At 39.4% G+C, this 18,408-nt stretch overlaps 1 long non-coding RNA gene across 1 annotated transcript in view; it reads right to left on the bottom strand.

The window, feature by feature from the left end:
• Positions 1-18,408, bottom strand: part of LOC128324821 (uncharacterized) — a 69,730-nt gene that overhangs the window by 5,549 nt on the left and 45,773 nt on the right. The window lies entirely within an intron of this gene.

The following is an 18,408-nucleotide window of genomic DNA, read 5'->3' as shown; positions in this document are numbered from 1 at the left end:
AAAATGGAGAAATCCCATGTACACCACTCTGAGCTTCCTGGATGAATGGTAGTATATAAATGTGATAAATAACATGAGGAAAGTGTTGAGCACTTAGAATGTGGACTATATAAATGCAGAGTAGAAGTATTATTATCATCTCAGGACTAAAATACAAATGAATGTATGCATAAAATTTATGCATTTAGGTGCTACTGATTAACTCCCATGAAGCTTGTCCACAAGCTGTACTATAAACAGTTTTAGATTTTTACATCTTAAGATGCTGGTTCATATTATATTTTCATTGGATCAAAGTGCTAATTGAAGGTTTCTATGAAATACTGTCTTGTTTTAGTGATACATTCCCTGGACTTTGGGGTAACCACTCAGCCCATTGGCATAAACAAATTAGAATAAGATAAAATAAATTGTGGAAAGGCATTTAAACTCCAGTTACAACCAAGCCATAAAACATATAAACAGAAAATCAGGTCTCTTTTGGGTTTCTTCAAAAACACATATGAATTTTACTTTCATTCTCCATATCTTTTCCAATACTACTACTACTACGAATATTTATATACCTCTCTTCAACAAAATTCTCAAAGCGGTTTACATAGAAAAATAAATAATACACAAATAAGATGGTTTCCTGTCCTCAAAGGGCTCACAATCTGAAAAGAAACATAAGACAGATACCCAGCAACAGCTACTGGAGGGATGCTGTGCTGGTGTTGGATAGGGCCATTTGCTCTCCCCCTGCTAAATATAAGATAATCACCACTTCATAATATAAATATAAGATAATCACCAATACTTGCAGCTAAGGAATTGTTTGAGAAACAAGAAATTATTGAGACTATTATTCCCACTTGATGCATTACAGATAGGGATACGAATGATAGGGAGCCAGCATGGTGTAGTGGTTAGAGTGCTGGACTAGGACCGGGGAGACCTGAGTTCAAATCCCCATTCAGCCATGAAAATAGCTGGGTGACTCTGGGCCAGTTACCTCTCTCTCAGCCTAACCTACTTCACAAGGTTGTTGTGAGGAAAAACTCAAGTATGTAGTACAGTGCTGTGGGCTCCTTGGAGGAAGAGCGGGATATAAATATAAAATAAAATGAAATAAATGCTCAATTGTCAGTACAACATAATATCAACCTTTAAGTGAGTCTTGTAGGGTATGTTTTGGGTGGAAACTTCAGCTTAATTAAATACAGAAATAATCAGGAATAAAATAGGGAAGCGTTTCTTTGATGTGTGTCCCTTTTGAGAAAAACTTTTATAAATCTATATGCAATTGGTATTTTACAGCTTGAAAAAATTTAAATGTATAGATATGCAGATGGAGGCTGTTGGAGAGAATGACTAAAGTCCTCCTAACAAAGCATGCACACTTTGGGAGATTACAGGGGAGCAAGAGGAACCCCTATGCACACACAGAGGCGGGTCTCACGATCTGCGAGACTCGCTTTTTGCAAAGCTGCAGGGAGAACAGGCTAAGCCCTCTCTCCCCGCAGATGATTGGGCAGGGAGCCCTGGGCAGCCGTATCGGCCGCCCACACGATTGCCGGCTCCGTCACGGAGCTGGCAGGAGCTGGGGAGTTCAGGGGCCGTGCAGCCCCCAGAAGCCCCAGTATGCCCTGCACAAGCATGCAGGGCATACTGGGGAGACCCCCCTGGAGCCGGGAGGTGGATTTTCGCCTCCCAGTCAGGGGTCTACTCATGAGTAGCCACAGCATAGATGATCAGGGAGCCCATTTTTGCAGAGCACTCGCTCCGCAAACCCGGGCTAAGGGCAGGGGCACTTAGGCGGGTTACCCACCTAGGAACCACCAGGCTCGCAGCCAAGCCCGGTGGTTCCCACAATCGGGAATAATCAGACTAGGCTTTCCTAGCCCAATTTTTCCTGATTGTGGGAATAGCCCCAGCAACTATTGCATATGAGTCATTAGAGTTCCAAGTACTCCTCCCATTCTGGAAGGCCTCTCTGGGACTGGAAACACATTGCTGAGGTTCAGTGACATGTTTCTGATCTTAGAGAGCACAGAGAGCGACTCTTACACAACAGCATGCATGCAGGAGAATGAGGACGTCGCACTGTGCCCCCTCTTGAACCCTTGCAGTCCTTCAAAGCACATGTGCTTCATTAGTCAGGATGTCAGCCACTGTGTGCAGCTATTGGAAATTTTAGAAAACAGTGCTAGAAGTCATTGGAGAAAAAACTGCCATTAGAACAATCCACTGTTTACCTTTGTTCTACAAGTGGTGGCCCGCCACAAAACAAAACTATACACTTTTGATAATGGATGTGTTTGCCAGAGTAGTATTAACCAAGGTGGCAAAGCAGAGTGAACCATCAGAGAATGAATGGTTATGCAAGATCTGGAAAATAGGCATGATGCAAAAGGTGGCTCACAAACTATACAGCAAGCTGCATGTCTACGTGACAGGCATGCATGCAGGCCTGTCCTTAGGGCATGGCAAGCAGGACGATCGCCCCGGGCCCCACTCTTTTGACCCCCATTAGAATTAACTGGAAGGGGGCCCCACACTGGCTCATTTGTCCCAGGCCCTACCAGGGCTCTCTAAGGACAGAGCTGCATGTATGCTGCTTCCACAGCACTTCAAACCCCACTGGCCTGGCTTGCGAAGGTGGAGAGTCTCCATACCTACTAAGGAGTGCATTCTTGTACTGCAGCTGCTACTCTGCTACTCCCATGATTCCCAATGGGGGCAGCAGTGGAATGTGAGGACCCACTCCTTAGTAGGCATGGAGCCTCCCTGATGATATAAGCCTCCCTCAAACTCCTGTGGGTGAAGCAGTGGTGAAAGCAGTGGTGAAACCTTAGCAGTGGTGAAAGTTGCAACAATTCAGAGCACTCTTCAGCAGCCACATTGGTGACCGCCATCATCATCCTAAAACTTTAATGTAATGCCCCATCCATCGTAACTGCCCCCCAACCTCTGATAAGGGGGAACCACTTGGCCAAATGCCCCCATGAACCTGGCACTGAGCCACAACACACATGAATTGTAGCTTCTGGGAGGCGGATTAAATATTGTTACATTGGAAAAAAGAAGAAGAATGTAGTGCCATCAATAACCACCACCACCACAACAAAGCAAATATTTATATACCACTTTTCAACAAAAGGTTCCAAAGTGGTTTACATAGAGAATGAATGAATGAATGAATAGATAAATAAATAAGATGGCTCCGTCCCCAAAGGGCTCACAATCTAAAAAAAAACAAAACATAAGATAGACACCAGCAACAGCCACTGGAGGGATACTGTGCTGGGGGTGGATAGGGCCAGTTACTCTCCCCCTGCTAAATAAAGAGAATCACCATGTTAAAAAGGTGCCTCTTTGCCCAGTTAGCAGGGGTTAGTACAAAATATTTTATTACTTAATATTTTGTTAAGTGTGTGTACAAAATATTGTATTTCTTCAGAGAATGCCCTTCTGACCTTGGTAAGTGAAAAGTCATTTTCATGCATCCATGAAGAGGGACAATTTATATACGATTTTATTTATCTCTGGGACAGAATTTGTACTCAGTCTCTCTAAGACCACTGTCAGGAAAAGGGAGCTCTTTATATGAGACTGATCATATAATCTGCTTAAAATCTAAATAGCCTTAGTATGGAAGGACAACATGGGTTGGAAGGGCTATATGGGTTTGTTGATTATTCTGAGACAAGTGGGTGATGGAGGTGATGCCTATGGCAATGTATAATGTATTATTGCATAAATTATCAATAACAGCTACAACAAAATATTTATTTCAAGAGTGTTTCACACGTAGTTTTTACAACATGGAGATTATGTTCCCAGAAAGGGTTTGCACCCTGATGATGTGTGAAAGTCAGTAGCTCTTTTCAGATGCTTAAAAAACATGGATAATCAATAAATGGAGAAGGGAATCAGATTTCCTCTGCTGTCCATTCCCATTTACAATCTCCACACATTGATCTGAAGATCTGATCTGAGTCAACACGTGTTCATGTGTAGGGTAGATATGATATGTGTGATTTGCTATTAACTTGTCTTTTGTGAGATATGAATTATGGCCAGAATCTGCCAATAGTGGAAATAACATTTTCCATAACTGTTTATAAGAGGAATTATTTGCAGGATAGTTGGAGAAGAGCATATTACTGTGGTGTCCATCCATAGCATTTGGAACAGAAGGTTATATGACCAGATGTGGTAACTGAACAGACAGATTGTAGAATTCAAGAGACATAATTCAAAGGTCTCTATCTTTGTGGCCCATTGAAAATATCCTAATTAAATCAGGACGTTTGATCTTTTATTTATTTATTTGTTTGTTTGTTTGTTTATTTATTTTTATTTACCCCACTTTTTACCCCACTTTTCTATATAAAGTTATTAATCGATCTATCGATTGATTATTCAATTTATATGCTGCCTTTCATAAAACGTAGCCCGGCGGTAATCAAAGTGTCTTACAAATAAAATAAAGTACAACAAGAAATACAACAAAATACAATAGCATCAAACAAAATGAAAACAAACAGATCAATAATAACAATTGATTTATTATACATAATAACAAATCAATTTGCAATAAGGATTTGTTACATATAACAGGACTAATTAAAGAAGTATCAAATGAAAAGATGTGAGCCTAAGCATCTCCATATTTTTGCTGCTCCCCACCTCTAGGGAAGTATTGTATTTCCTTTGCTCTATTGTGTGAATTACCAGGACCCTCTGTGTAAGGCAATGGAAATACACTGGTCTAAAAATGTAAGGGGGAGAGAAGAATCAACCCCTTAGTCTGTTAAACTAGGTCAATGAAACCATGTGTAAATACTGAAGCCTGCAGTCCTTGCCAGGACTTGTGCAGCCAAAAAAGCACAACCAGCCAGTGATACCACAAAGCAGCATGCAGCCACTCTGGAAAAGAAACATTCAGTAATCAAATGGACCCACAGAGAGGAAATAAACATTCATATCTCAGTCAGAACACTACTCAAAGCAATTTTTATTTTATTTTTTGCCATCAGATTTCTCTATACTCAATTATACTATACTAAGTTTCCATTAGTCTACTTTCCTTGCAGGTTGAAAAAGAAAATAGAAAGCCAACATCTTGGCACGTCAGGTGAAGAAGTAGAGAATATTCAGCCCAGAGGGGCTGGAATTTTGGATCTTGGATTCCTTCTGTAGTGCTAGTGTACAAGAAAAATAAAATAATGGAAACATAACTCCATTGAGAGAATAAATGAGTTTGGAAAGCATAATCTAATTTGCTTTTGGAGCGCCAAAAGTTATGAATGATTATTAACTGCTTTTTGAAAGGGAATGAGATGAGAATCCCTAGAGCAACCTAATGCAAACAGATTTATCAGTTAAAAAAGCAAACACAATATAAATAGTAGCAAACTTTAAGAGCTGTTGTTAATTCAAGAAAGAAGGGTCTTACATTGCAAATGCGCATTGCCGTAAATAACAACTGGATTCTGTACATGAAGAGAAAGCCAAGTAGTTAAAACCCCAGTTAAATCAGGATTAGATTCAGTGGATTCAAAATTATGAGTAAGGACCACTCTTTCGGGAGGCAGACTTGCCAGGACCGTTGCATTCTGTGGGAACTTATGCCATGAGGAGAAATTGCTTTTGTGAACAAGGTACATCAACAAAGTATGTTGAGCATATGGAGATTTCAAAAATTGCACATATTGTGTTATATAACCATGGTTAAAACCTGGTCCCATGTGATGTCTCCAAGCCTCAGGAATGCATGCTTCCCTTCTCCCCTGCCTGAATGATAGTCCTATTTAGTTTAGAATAAACCAGGATCAGTTGTGACATCTGAACTAACTGTTCTTGGCTTGTTTTAAGCTTGCTTGAAATAAACCACAATCTGTAATCAAAGTTACAAATAGTTACAAAGTTACAAATAGAACTTTCAAAATAGGATTTTATAGACCTCTATCATGTCTCCCCTCAATCATCTTTTTTAATAAACTAAAAAGCCCCAGGTGTTGTAGCTTTCCCTCATAAGGAATGTGCTCTTGGCCCCTGATCATCTTTGTTGCCCTCTTCTGCAGCTTTTTTTTTCTTTTTTCTTTTTTTTTGAAATTTAATTTTTATTAATTTTTAACAATAATCATAACATCCATAATAAACACAATTGGACTTCCCGCGCACCTCTTTTTGTGAAATAAAAACTATAAAGTTTACCTTATTATAATATTAATTTTTAAAAAACACAAATTTAAAGCTTAAAGAAAAAAGAAAAAACCATTAGTCTACCCAAACCTGCATTTCAAATGTCAAATCCAGCTGTAAGATCCATATTAAGAAAATAATTCTTTAAGTACAACAAAAAAGGTTTCCAATCTTCCCTGAAATGTTCTAAGCTTTGATCTTTTATCAGTGTTGTAAGTTTTGCCATCTCTGCATATTCCAAAGTTTTTATCAGCCAATCTTCTTTTGAGGGCAATTCATTAGTCTTCCATTTCTGTGCATATGTTATTCTAGCCGCCGTAGAAGCATACAGGAAAAAAGTTAAGTTATTTGTAGAAATTTCTCCTTGTGTTATTCCTAGCAGGAAGGATTCTGGCTTCTTAGGAAATGTCACTTTAAATATTTTCTTTAATTCATTATATATCATATCCCAATAGGCCTTAGCCTTCCCACAAGTCCACCACATGTGAAAAAAAGTACCTTCAGAATCCCCACATTTCCAACATTTGTTTGAAACATTTTTATACATTAATGCCAGTTTTTGTGTGTGTGTCAAATACCATCTGTACATCATTTTATAATAATTTCCCTTCAAAGTATAACAAGCAGTGAATTTTAAATCATTCTTCCATAACTTTTCCCAGGCTGCCATTTCTATATTATGTCCAACATCTTGAGCCCACTTTATCATAGTTGTTTTAACCAATTCCTCTCGTGTCTCCTCTAAAAGTAACAATTTATACATTTTAGAAATTAATTTTTCATCATCTTGACATAGTTCCTTCTCAAAATTCGAAATCTGATCCTCAAATCCAACTTTAAGGTCTTTCTTATAAATCTCATTTAACTGATAGTACTGAAACCAATCTCTTACCACATTTTGTATTTCATTTAAAGTTTTTAACTTACAATCCTTTCCATGAAAATGCAACAGATCTCTATAAATACCCCCAGACACCTGCATATTTACTTCTTTACGTGATAAAGCTTCAATCTGAGATATCCATAACAGAGTTTTTGGTTCTAACCAATTTTTATATTTTAACCATACCCTCATTAAACTCCTTCTTACATAGTGGTTCAAAAAATCTTTATGTACTTTACTTTTTTCATACCATAAATAAGCATGCCATCCAAACCTTCTGTCAAATCCCTCCATTAACTCTAGGGTTTCTCAATGTTATCCATTCTTTTAGCCATGTCAAACATACAGCATCAAAATACAACCTTAAATCTGGCAAGGTAAGGCCACCTCTTTCCTTTGCATCTGTTAAATTCTTAAAATTTATTCTTGGTCTTTTCCCCTGCCAAACAAACTTAGTTATATCCTTCTGAAATTGCCTAAAACAAGTCATGTTATTAATTATAGGAATAGTCTGAAAGAGAAATAACATTTTAGGCAAAACATTCATCTTCACCACTGAGATTCTTCCCATTAAAGATAGATTCATTTCGGACCATCTTTGCAAATTATTTTTCATTGAGTTCCATGTTTTAACATAGTTATTAGAAAACAACAAAGAATTATTATTTGTTAACCAAACACCCAAATATTTCACTTTCTTCTCCACTCTTAACGCACTTATTTCAAACAATCTGTCTTTAGTTTTCTGATCTATATTTTTAGTCAAAACCTTAGTTTTAGTCTTATTTATATAAAATCCAGCCAACTGGCCAAATTGCTGTATCTTGTCCAAAAGTCTTTCGATCTTGTCCATTGGGTTTTCTAAAAATAACACAACATCATCTGCAAAGGCTCTCAGCTTATATTCTTTTCTCCCAATTTTGGGACCATGTAGTTCATCATCTTCTCTAATACTTCTACAAAGCACTTCTAGAACCAATATAAAAAGCAATGGGGAGAGTGGACAGCCTTGTCTAGTCCCTTTTTGTATTACACAATTGTCTGATAATTCTCCATTTACAATAATCTTAGCATATTGTTTCGAATAAATAGTTTTAATTGCTCTAATAAAGTTATTACCCGCAGTTATTTCCTCTAATAGTCCCCACATGAACTGCCACGAAATATTATCAAAAGCTTTCTCTGCATCCAAAAAGATCATCGCCATCTGTTTGTCATTATGTTTTTCATAATACTCCAATACATTCAGGACTCTTCTAACATTGTCTCTCAATTGTCTCTTTGGCAAAAAGCAAGCTTGATCTTCATGAATAAAGTCTCTTAATATCACTTTCATTCTTCTTGCCAAAACGGCAGCAAAGAGTTTGTAATCATTATTTAAAAGTGATATTGGTCTATATTTTTTTTAACTAATATTGGATCTTGATCTGGCTTTGGGATTATTGTAATATTTGCATATTTCCATGAATCCGGCATAATCCCTTTTTGTAAAATGTCATTCATAGTCCATTGAAGAGGTTGTAAAATTTGATCTTTAAGTAAGTTATAATACAAAGCTGAGAGTCCATCAGGCCCAGGGGCCTTGTTGGATTTAGCTTGATTTATTGCTTCTGTTAATTCCATAACTGTTATTGGAGCATTCATAATTTCTATTTGTTCATAAGAAAGTTTTGGAATATTTTTAGATCTAAGAAACTGCTCAATTTTTTTATCTTCTACTATTTTGCCTTTATATAGTTCTGAATAATATTTGAAAAATTCCATCCTTATTTCCTTTCCATTATAAGAAAGCCAATTTTTTGTAAGTATTTTAGATATAAAATTTTTCTTCCTCTCAGATCTAATTTTCCAAGCTAGCAACTTGCCTGGTTTATTTGCAAACTCAAATGATCTTTGCTTAATATATTTCAAATTTTGTTCAAGTTCATTTGCTATTAACATAGAGAGTTGTTGTTGTAGAATCTTAATAGCTTGAGAAACCTTCTTCTTGTCTTTAGTCCATACCAGTTCCCTTTCCTTTTTGGAGATCTGCATCAATAATACCTCTTTTTTCAATCCTCTTTGTTTTTTAAAATATGTATTTTGCTGTCTGAAAAAACCTCTCATAACCACTTGCATCCCAGACAATTTTGTTATCCAATCCTTGATTTAAATTCAATTCAAAATTCAAATTAAATTCAATTCAAACTTCTTTTTGGCTTTCTCGACCACATCTGGTTTTTTCAAAAGATATTCATTCAGTCTCCACCGAAATGAGGTTGCACCTTCCTTCTTCCATGAAAAGCAAATTGGATTATGATCCGAAAACATCCTAGGTAAAATGTCCATTCTTTTCATATAAGATATAATAGTTTTAGATGTCCAAACCATATCAATCCTTGAATGTGATTGGTATCTTTCAGGAAAATAGGTATATTCTTTTGCATTAGAATTTTTAATTCTCCATAAATCATAAAGGTCATATGTTCTACTAATTCAAAAAATACTTTAGGAAGTTTACCTTGTAAGTTCTTATCCGATAAGTCGGATTTTCTATCCAAAGATGTCGAAACAACTCCATTAAAATCTCCCAATACAATCAGATTAACATTCGATAAATCTGCCATCTTTTGATCCAAATAGTTATAAAATTCAACTTTCTTTTCATTTGGGGCATAAATTCCAATTATCATCGTTTTGACTCCAGAAATTAAGACTTCCAGCGCAAGTACCCTACCTTCTTCATCTTTAAAAATCAATTTAGGTTCAAATTGCTGTTTGACATAAAATACTACTCCTCTTTTTTTTTTTTCCCCTTATCTGAAGAAACAAATTCTTGTCCCAGGGCCTTATTAACCAAAAGTTTTCTATCTTGTTTTCTAATATGAGTCTCTTGTAAACACACTATATCCAAATTTTGTTTCTTAAGAAAGTGAAAAACCCTATTTCTTTTAATTTTTGAGTTCAAGCCATTTACATTCCAAGAAAAAAATCTGTGAGTTCGTTTGTAATCCATATGGTGTAGTTTAAATTATATATTTATGAAGCAGGATGCTCAGAAGATAAGTCTTTTTTGTATTTCTGCCAAAATTCTTGTGCTTTGAGGAGCTCAGTGAATCTATTCTTCTTACATCTGGTAATTCCCATCTAAAACGTATTCCATTAGCATTTAAAGCATCAGTCAAAAATTTGTAATCCTTGCGTTTTCTTAAAATTCTAGCTGGAATTTCTTTCAAAAATTTTATCTGGTGAGTTTGAATTGTTAAAGTTGTAGTAAAATGAGCCTGAATGATTCGCTCCGCTATTGATTTGGTGGAAAACTGTACTAAACAATCTTTGATTAGTTTGTTTCTTATAGCAAAGTCCGAGTTCAAACGAAAGACTGTCTCAGTCTGGGCCTCCATCTCATCAGCTGTAATTCTCCAAAGTGATGCAAGTTCCTCTCCAAGTAATTTTCTAATATTCTGGTTAGGAGTTTCTGGAATGCCTCTAAACCTTAAGAATCTCTCTTTTTGTCTTAGTTCCAACAAAGCCATTTGATCTAGTAATTTTTCTCTATCATCTTTCAGTAATTCCACATCTTTCTCCACCGCTTCAACTCTTAATTTAAATTCTTTATTATCCTGTGCTAATTTGTTAACAGTCTCATCAATATTTGAAATCTTATCATTTATTTCATTCATATTTCATTTCATCTGAGTCACATCTGAGATGACTTGCTGAAGCGCAGTGGCATTTGACTGCAAAATCTGTTTCATCTCAAACAACGTTTGGTCCATGGCTGCAGGTGCTTTAGTTTCCCCCACATCTGTATCTGGAAGTGAAAGTTTCCTAGCTTGTGAATGTGTCTGGCTTTGGTGAGGTTTGTCCTTGCCTTTCATACTGGCACGCAAGGGTCTCTTCTGCAGCTTTTCCAGTTCTACAATGACCTTCTTAAGGTATGCAGTACTCCAAATATGGCCACACGCTAGTTTTGTATAAGATCTTTATAATATTAGCAGTTTTATTTTCAATTCCCTTCCTAATGATTCCAAGCATGGAATTGGCCTTTTTCACAGCTGCTGCACATTGAATTGACACTTTCAATGGACTGACCAACAAAACCCCAAGATCTCTCTCCTGGACAGTCACTGACAGCTCAGATCCCATCAGCGTATAGGCATGTGCAAACCGGCTCGATGTCCGATAGGTTCGACGTTGAGCTGGTTTGGTTTGATGGTCATCTGGGGTCAAACTGAACCACCCCCTGTTTGGTCCAACCTTGGACCGAACACACACACATACACAGACTGTTCAGGGGTTCGCAAACGTTTGCACACGGGTGGGGGGTTAAGATTTTTTTTACCTTACTCTCCATTGGGGGAGTTCGTGTAGGTGGCGGGGGGGGCGTTTCCATGGAGGTTCCCCCTCCCCTGCTAGCTCTCTTTATAGCCCACTCCAGCTGATTCGGGCGGCTCTTCGACCAGTTTTCAGCCTTCTCCCAGTGGTGCAGCGGCAATTTTGGAGGCTGCGTGCCTGCACAATTGGCCTCTGTGTGGCCCAGGCCAGCAGATAAGTTGTAGGGGTATGTCATATAGTCTTGCAAGGAGGTCGGCAATTAACCAGATAAATTATAGGGTACGTTATATAGTCTTGCAAGGAGGACGGCAACTCCACCTTTGAGTTCTTTAAGGACTCTTGAGTGGATGCCATCTGGCTCTGGAGATTTGTTAATTTTAAATTTTACCAGACAGTTTAGATCTCTTGTCACCTCTTTCTGACTCAGTTCTTAGCCTCTGTCCCTGAGAAGCCCAGTTCAGGAACAGTCATACACTCAGTACCTCTGCCGTGAAGACAGATGCAAATAACTGGTTTAGCTTCTCTGCAATCGCCATATCCTCCTTAATAAGCACTTTCACTCCCTTATCGTCTAACACTCCAAATAGGGAAGTGAACAGAACCAGTTCAGAGTCCCTTTATGGACCTCCGAAAAAGTCTGGCGGTTCGGCCAGTTAGGGGGGGGGGGTTACTTTAAGGACTGGGGATAGTGCTCCCCCACACACACATTTCCCCCACTGGCACTGTCATTAAAATTGGTTCTGTGGGGTGACAGCATACCTCCTTGCCACCCCGGTATGTCATGGACCAGAAGTGGCCGGAAGTGGCTGCTGCATGTGCACACATTGCGACTTGCCTGTGAGCAAGGAGGTACACTGCCACCCCACAGAACTAATTTTAATGACAGCACCAGTCCTTAAAGTTCTTTTTTCCCCACCTTCGAACCAGCAGTCGCCAGTTCTGTGCACATCCCTAACACCAACCGCCTCCCTGGCAGGTTTCCTGCTTCTGATCTATTTAAAGAAGTTTTTGTTATTTCCCCTTGATGCTGTTAGCTGAATGTTTCCCAAACTCTTTTTTTGCCTCCCTTATGGTCATCTTGCATTTCTTTTGCCAGAGTTTGTGCTCCTTTCTGTTCTCTTCATTTGGCAGGCCTTCCAATTTCTGAATGAAGTCTTCTTCCCCTTTATAGCTTCCTTGAATTTGCTTGTTAGCCATACTGGCATCCTCCCAGTTTTGGTGGTACCTTTCCTCCTTTTCGGTATGCATTCTAACTGGGCTTCTCTTATTGTGGCTTTAAATAAACTCCATGCATTCCCTTTCAGTTTTCTTTTCACCAAACTCATCATTTTAGAAAAGTTTCCTCATCTGAAATTTTAAGTGTCTGTGTTAGAATTCCTTGGCAATTCTCTCATCGTGTTAATGCTGAATTTGATCACACTATGGTCACTGTTCCCTAAAGGTTCCACAACACTATCTCGCACCAGGTCCAGAGCACCACTCAAGATTTAATCCACTCAAGATTTAGTTGAAAAGAAAGGAAAGATTGTGCCATAAACTCCTGGCGACCCCAGAGCCATGTGGTTTTCTTGGTAGAATACAGGAGGGGTTTACCATTGCCTCCTCCCATGCAGTATGAGATGATGCCTTTCAGCAGCTTCCTTTATTGCTGCTACCTGATATAGGTGTTTCCCATAGTCTGGGAAACATACCAGTGGGGATTCAAACTGACAGCCTCTTGTTCAATAGGCAAGTTGCTTCCCCGCTGTGCCATTGTGTGGCAGGTGTGTGTAATTGAAGTCACCCATTATTACAGCTCTGTCTCTCTGTAACGCCTCCCTGATTTCCTTCTGCAACTCTCAGTCACTGTCCACATTTTGATCTAGAGGGCGATAGCACGTCCTTAGTACCACCCTTCCTTTCCGGCCTTGTATTGTCACCTACAGAGTTTCTATGGAGGACTCCGGTCTTCCTAGCTTTTCTAGCTTGTTAGATTCTATCCTTTCTTTAATGTACAGTGCTACTCCACCTCCAATTCGCTCCTCCCTGTCCTTTCTATAGAGTTGATATCCAGGGATAACAGTGTCCCATTGGTTCTCACTGTTCCACCATGTTTCTGTTATGCCCACTATATCTATGTTTTCATTAGCAAACAAGCACTCCAGCTCGTTCATCTTGGTTTGGAGGCTTCTGGCACTGGTATATGAGCACCTATACGCTGAATCTCTTATCTGGAGTGTGCTATCTTTCTTTTGGCCATTTGATCTCTTTGGCCAGCTAGCAGGGCCTTCTGTCTGCTCTTTATCTGGTTCTACTCTGTCCTCTTCTGTTTTATCTGAATCATTTTCACCCTCGCACCTTAAGAGATGGCATTTACTGAACTGAATACTGCCCAGCTCCTGTCAGCTATCCCCCAAGAAGTTTTTCACATCAGGCTTTTAATTCGCATCTCCTCTAGAATGGAGGTGTGCATTCACATATCAACCAAATTGACCCTGAAGTCCCTGCAAGCTATCAGGGAGCACTTCACACACAATTCAAGTTTTTCATCATGTGTTAAGAGTATAGCCTGATTCATATCCGGGGTTAAAAAATCAACCTTTTGTGTTGTTTGGGGGGGGGCAACTTTGAACTCAGAGTAAAGCCTTGCGGAAAACCCGTGGTGAAGCCTGCTGTCAGGGAAAGCTCCAGGTGTCATTTTAGGAAGTTGTAGGAACTATAGAAGCCAGGGATGACTCCAAGGAATAGCAAGGGGTAATGGGCACTCTCCACAAAATATTTCCTGCTCCCCCATCCACCAGCCTGGACTTTAAAACAGCAAACTGTCTATTGTGTATATTATGGGCCTATATACTAGATAGATAGATAGATAGATAGATAGATAGATAGATAGATAGAGTGAGTGTGTGTGTATATATATATAGAGAGAGAGAGAGAGCGAGGGAGGATATAGTATATTATGGGCCTATATTAGTATATTATATACTAATTAAAAAATAATAATAATCTGAAAACCCATCTTTTCACCCAAGCTTTCCCAGCTTTTTAAAATTGTCTGCTTTAGTTTTATGGTTGATTTTAAATTGTTGAATTGTTTTAACTTTTTATATGTGTTTTAATTGTTTTATGTTAACCGCCCAGAGACGAAAGTTTGGGCAGTATAGAAGTTTGATAAATACATACATACATACTTACATAATGGGCCTATATTATTATATTGTATTGTATTGTATTGTATTGTATTGTATTGTATTGTATTGTATTATATTATATGCCTATAGCTTGAATTAATTATGGTCATTTCTCTACAATGCCTTTTATAGGGCTGGGCCCACCTTGGTCCCTTCTCAGCCAATCAGGGGACAGTTAATGATGTAATGAGGGTTCCCAGTGTACTGGTGGTGCAATGAATTATGAGACAGTTCTTGTTTTTTGTTTTATCCTCAGCAGGCAGTTCCCTGTTTCTGCAATAGAGATGTGAATGCCTCAATTGTCTAGGTGCAGGGTTTGCAAAGCCAAATGGTGGCTCGGCGTGTCTGTCTAGAAAAGGGTAGGAGATCTTCCTCTCTCCACACAATCCTCATTTGAAAATGTGAATGGGCCTACTTTCTCAAAGTGTTTTTCAAGAACCAAAGAGAAATTTGGTGGCTATATATGTGAACCTTGTTGGGGTTTTGTGATTATTTAGCAAAGTGCCAAGGAAGCTACCACTCCAGTTACGGAGTGCAGAGTTCAATTGTTGCGGCTATTTAAGGAACATGCATGGAGATCACTGTAGAGTCTAGACTAAATTGTTTTATTGGTGAAGTACATTTGAGATAGGAAAGGCCTATATTAGCTACATAATGAATAGGTAGGGGGAGAGAGAGATTTTTCCATCTTCTCTCTAGGAGGAAAGGAAGAGGACTGACTCACTACAGGAAGTACCTGAGGAGTCAAAGCAGGGGTCATAGAGTAGAGGCAAGCAGAGACAGGTAAGGAGACCCTCACTAACTACCTTTACTCCCAATGCTCTTAGTGCTCATTAGGATAGTTGGTGCAAAAGGTCGATGCACTGGAACTCCATCTCCAACGAGCCTCTCAGGCTGAGAAGCACATTGCAAAGAGTTCATAATACAGGGATGAAGTATCCATCCATGTTCTAAAGAAGCATAAATTGTCTTAAGTTTCAATTCAACTCTCCGATCCAGTTCAGGTAAGTAAACAAACCATGAACATAGCCTTAAAAGCTCCCAAGCCCATCCGTTTCTCCCTCCCCTTGCCTCCTGAGTTCTGGTGTAGAACTTTGACATTGCAGTTGTCACAGATCAGAGTTCTGTGGCTTGTCCAAACCTGGAGTTTATGAGCCACAATTAAACCAGGATGTGACTCTTGAGACAAATCTTAGTTTGGGTTTTTTTGTGGTTTGTAAACCACAGGTAAACAACTTCTGGATTCATATGAACCACAAGCTGTGGTTCAACAAACCACAATTCCTTCATGGGGGTGCAGAAGAGATAGGGAGAGGGCAGAGGAAAGAGTGGATGGACTCAGGAGCTTCTAAGACCACATCCATAAACTGGATGCTTAAGCCAGTCCTCTATATTGTTCAGTATTGGGACAGAACCACACATCTCAACCCCTACTGACATCATGACCACCAAAACATATGTGAACAAGCAGTGAATAATGTTACTAGCTGAGCTTATTCTGCCCGGCTCCCAGAAGCCTCCTTGTTTACAGCTGCATCTCCAGGCTTGGAGATTTCACTTTTGCTATGCTCAGGAGCTGCACTGCAATATGAGCTCCCAATTTATGTTATACATGAGGATAAGTCTCTTAGTTGGCAGTGGACTGATCATCCCTCGATTTGGGCTGCAAGCAACACAATGGGCCCTATTCACCCCCAGCACAATACTTTTAGTGACTGTTGCTGGTGTCTATCTTATGTTTCTTTTAGATTGTGAGCCCTTTGAGGACAGGGTTCCATCTTTTTATTTATTATATCTCTATGTAAACCACCCTGAGCCATTTTTGGAAGGTCGGTATAGAAATCGAATTATTATTATTATTTATTTACACAGTCAGACAGGTGTTATTGACTGGTTTGTTCAAGTCCTTCCCAAGGACCTGGGATGGCTGAATTTTATTGTCAATGTTTTTGCTGTATGTATTAATTAATTAATTAATTAATTAATTAATTGCAAAGGGGATTAGCTTCACACCCCCTCTCCCTATGAGGAGGTCTGGCTAAGCAGACTCCAGAACTAGCTACTGTGAGTTATCTGGCATCTGAGGTAATTTTGGATTTAGGATGAACTCTAAAACTCCCCTCATCCTCTCGCAAGAGAGATAACACCTGTTGCTAACAAAGTAATTAGGCTAAGAAGGGAAAGCAGATAAGACAAGTGCTGCAGCAGTCTCCATCACAAAAGGGGTGAGTCAGTGACGTAACTTTGAAAGTGTGCCTCTCAAAACCTTTGATAGAATTATTGGGAGAGTCAATCCCAACACAGAATATTCTTTGATGCACCTTCCTGTATATCTTCTTTTTAGATTATGGGCCCTTTGGGGACAGGGTTCCATTTTATTTGTTTGTTATTTCTCCGTGTAAACTGCCCTGAGCCATTTTTGAAAGGGCGGTATAGAAATCGAATGAATGAATGAATGAATGAATGTATACTCTAGTTCTCATTACAATCAGCCTCACAGACAATAATCTGTTCATACCCCATCCTACCCATGAAGGATGATCAGACACAATGCATTCCATGCCAGCCCATCTGGGCTCTTCTATTCAGCAAAATATAACAAAAGAAATATGCCTGCAAGGCACATTTTGGGATATAGGTATCCTTGACTCCATGACCCAGTGTGTTCCCCTTTCTGTCCTACTGGAGACTCTATCGTGTGCTTCCTCGTGTGTTACACCTGGGATTCCATTGCAACAAAGACTTCAGCAAGACCATCTTCATGCCGCCAACTCAAAAGAGCCTGAAATAATTAACTGGATTGGTCCATGTGCCCTTCTAGCTCCTGCCTTCCACCTCGCTGTCCCTGAAGGGCGTGAGTTTCCCTCTGCTTGAAGCCCCGTTGCCTAGAGACAGGTACAGAATAGTGGTTGTCTGGCTCTCAGGACCCCTATCTATCACTTCGATTCAAACTTTCTCCTTTCCCCTCTCTCAGAATGTCTTTCTTGCCTGCTTGGGAATTTACATGTAATCTGGAACCTTAAGCCAAATGTGCCTTACAAAAGTCTATTTTTAAACATATTTGTATTGCCTTTATGTTAGGGCCACCTAGTAACTTAGTCTTATTGCTTTTATTTGTTTTTCTCACAATAAACTCTTTTGTTCATTAAAACCTCTCTCCCAAGCTGGTTTTCTTGAGTTCAGATGCTTGCACAAATTAAAACTACTTGGAAATGTAGTTCCCTTTGAGCTAAATTTCCCACATTCACCCAAACTGGGGGCAGAGGTACACCTAGGTAATTTTGGAGCCTGGACCTAAAGGCCTTTGCAGCCCCTCCCCCCCTCCGCCGGCAAATTAAGCATCATCATGCTCTGCCGGGCAACCACACCACCCAGAACAGTCTAAAGAGAATTTGCGGAGGGGCAGGAGCTGTGGGGGCCCTGGACTTTGGCCTGAAGTCCAGGGGTAAGAGCACCTCTGACTGGAGGTGCTGACCAACCCCGGAGGCAGTTCCATCAACAAGAACTAGATCCCCATCCCTTTACAGATAGGCAAAGCAGCTCTTGAACTAGGTAGAGATCCACTTCCAATCAATCGGGATGTAATATGCAACAAAATCTCAAACTGAAACTGACTGGTTAGGTCCACAGCATCTAAAATTAATGCAATGAGTATTTCTTCTTTGGGTAATTCAGATGCTAACAGACCAGGAATCAAACATCCTATGTTATCCTTCCATTTAGTCACTGGAAGTGAGCATCAGCACATTTTCTAACCAGCTGAGTTAGACCTTGGGGCTATTCCCACGATCAGGGAAAATTGGGCTAGGAAAGCCTGGCCCGATTTTTCCCGGTCTTCAGAACCAC

The sequence above is a fragment of the Hemicordylus capensis genome, chromosome 4, assembly GCF_027244095.1.
Source record: "Hemicordylus capensis ecotype Gifberg chromosome 4, rHemCap1.1.pri, whole genome shotgun sequence".
Taxonomy (NCBI): domain Eukaryota; kingdom Metazoa; phylum Chordata; class Lepidosauria; order Squamata; family Cordylidae; genus Hemicordylus; species Hemicordylus capensis.
The sequence above is the reverse complement of the archived record's forward strand: the minus strand, read 5'-3'. Positions and strand labels throughout refer to the sequence as shown.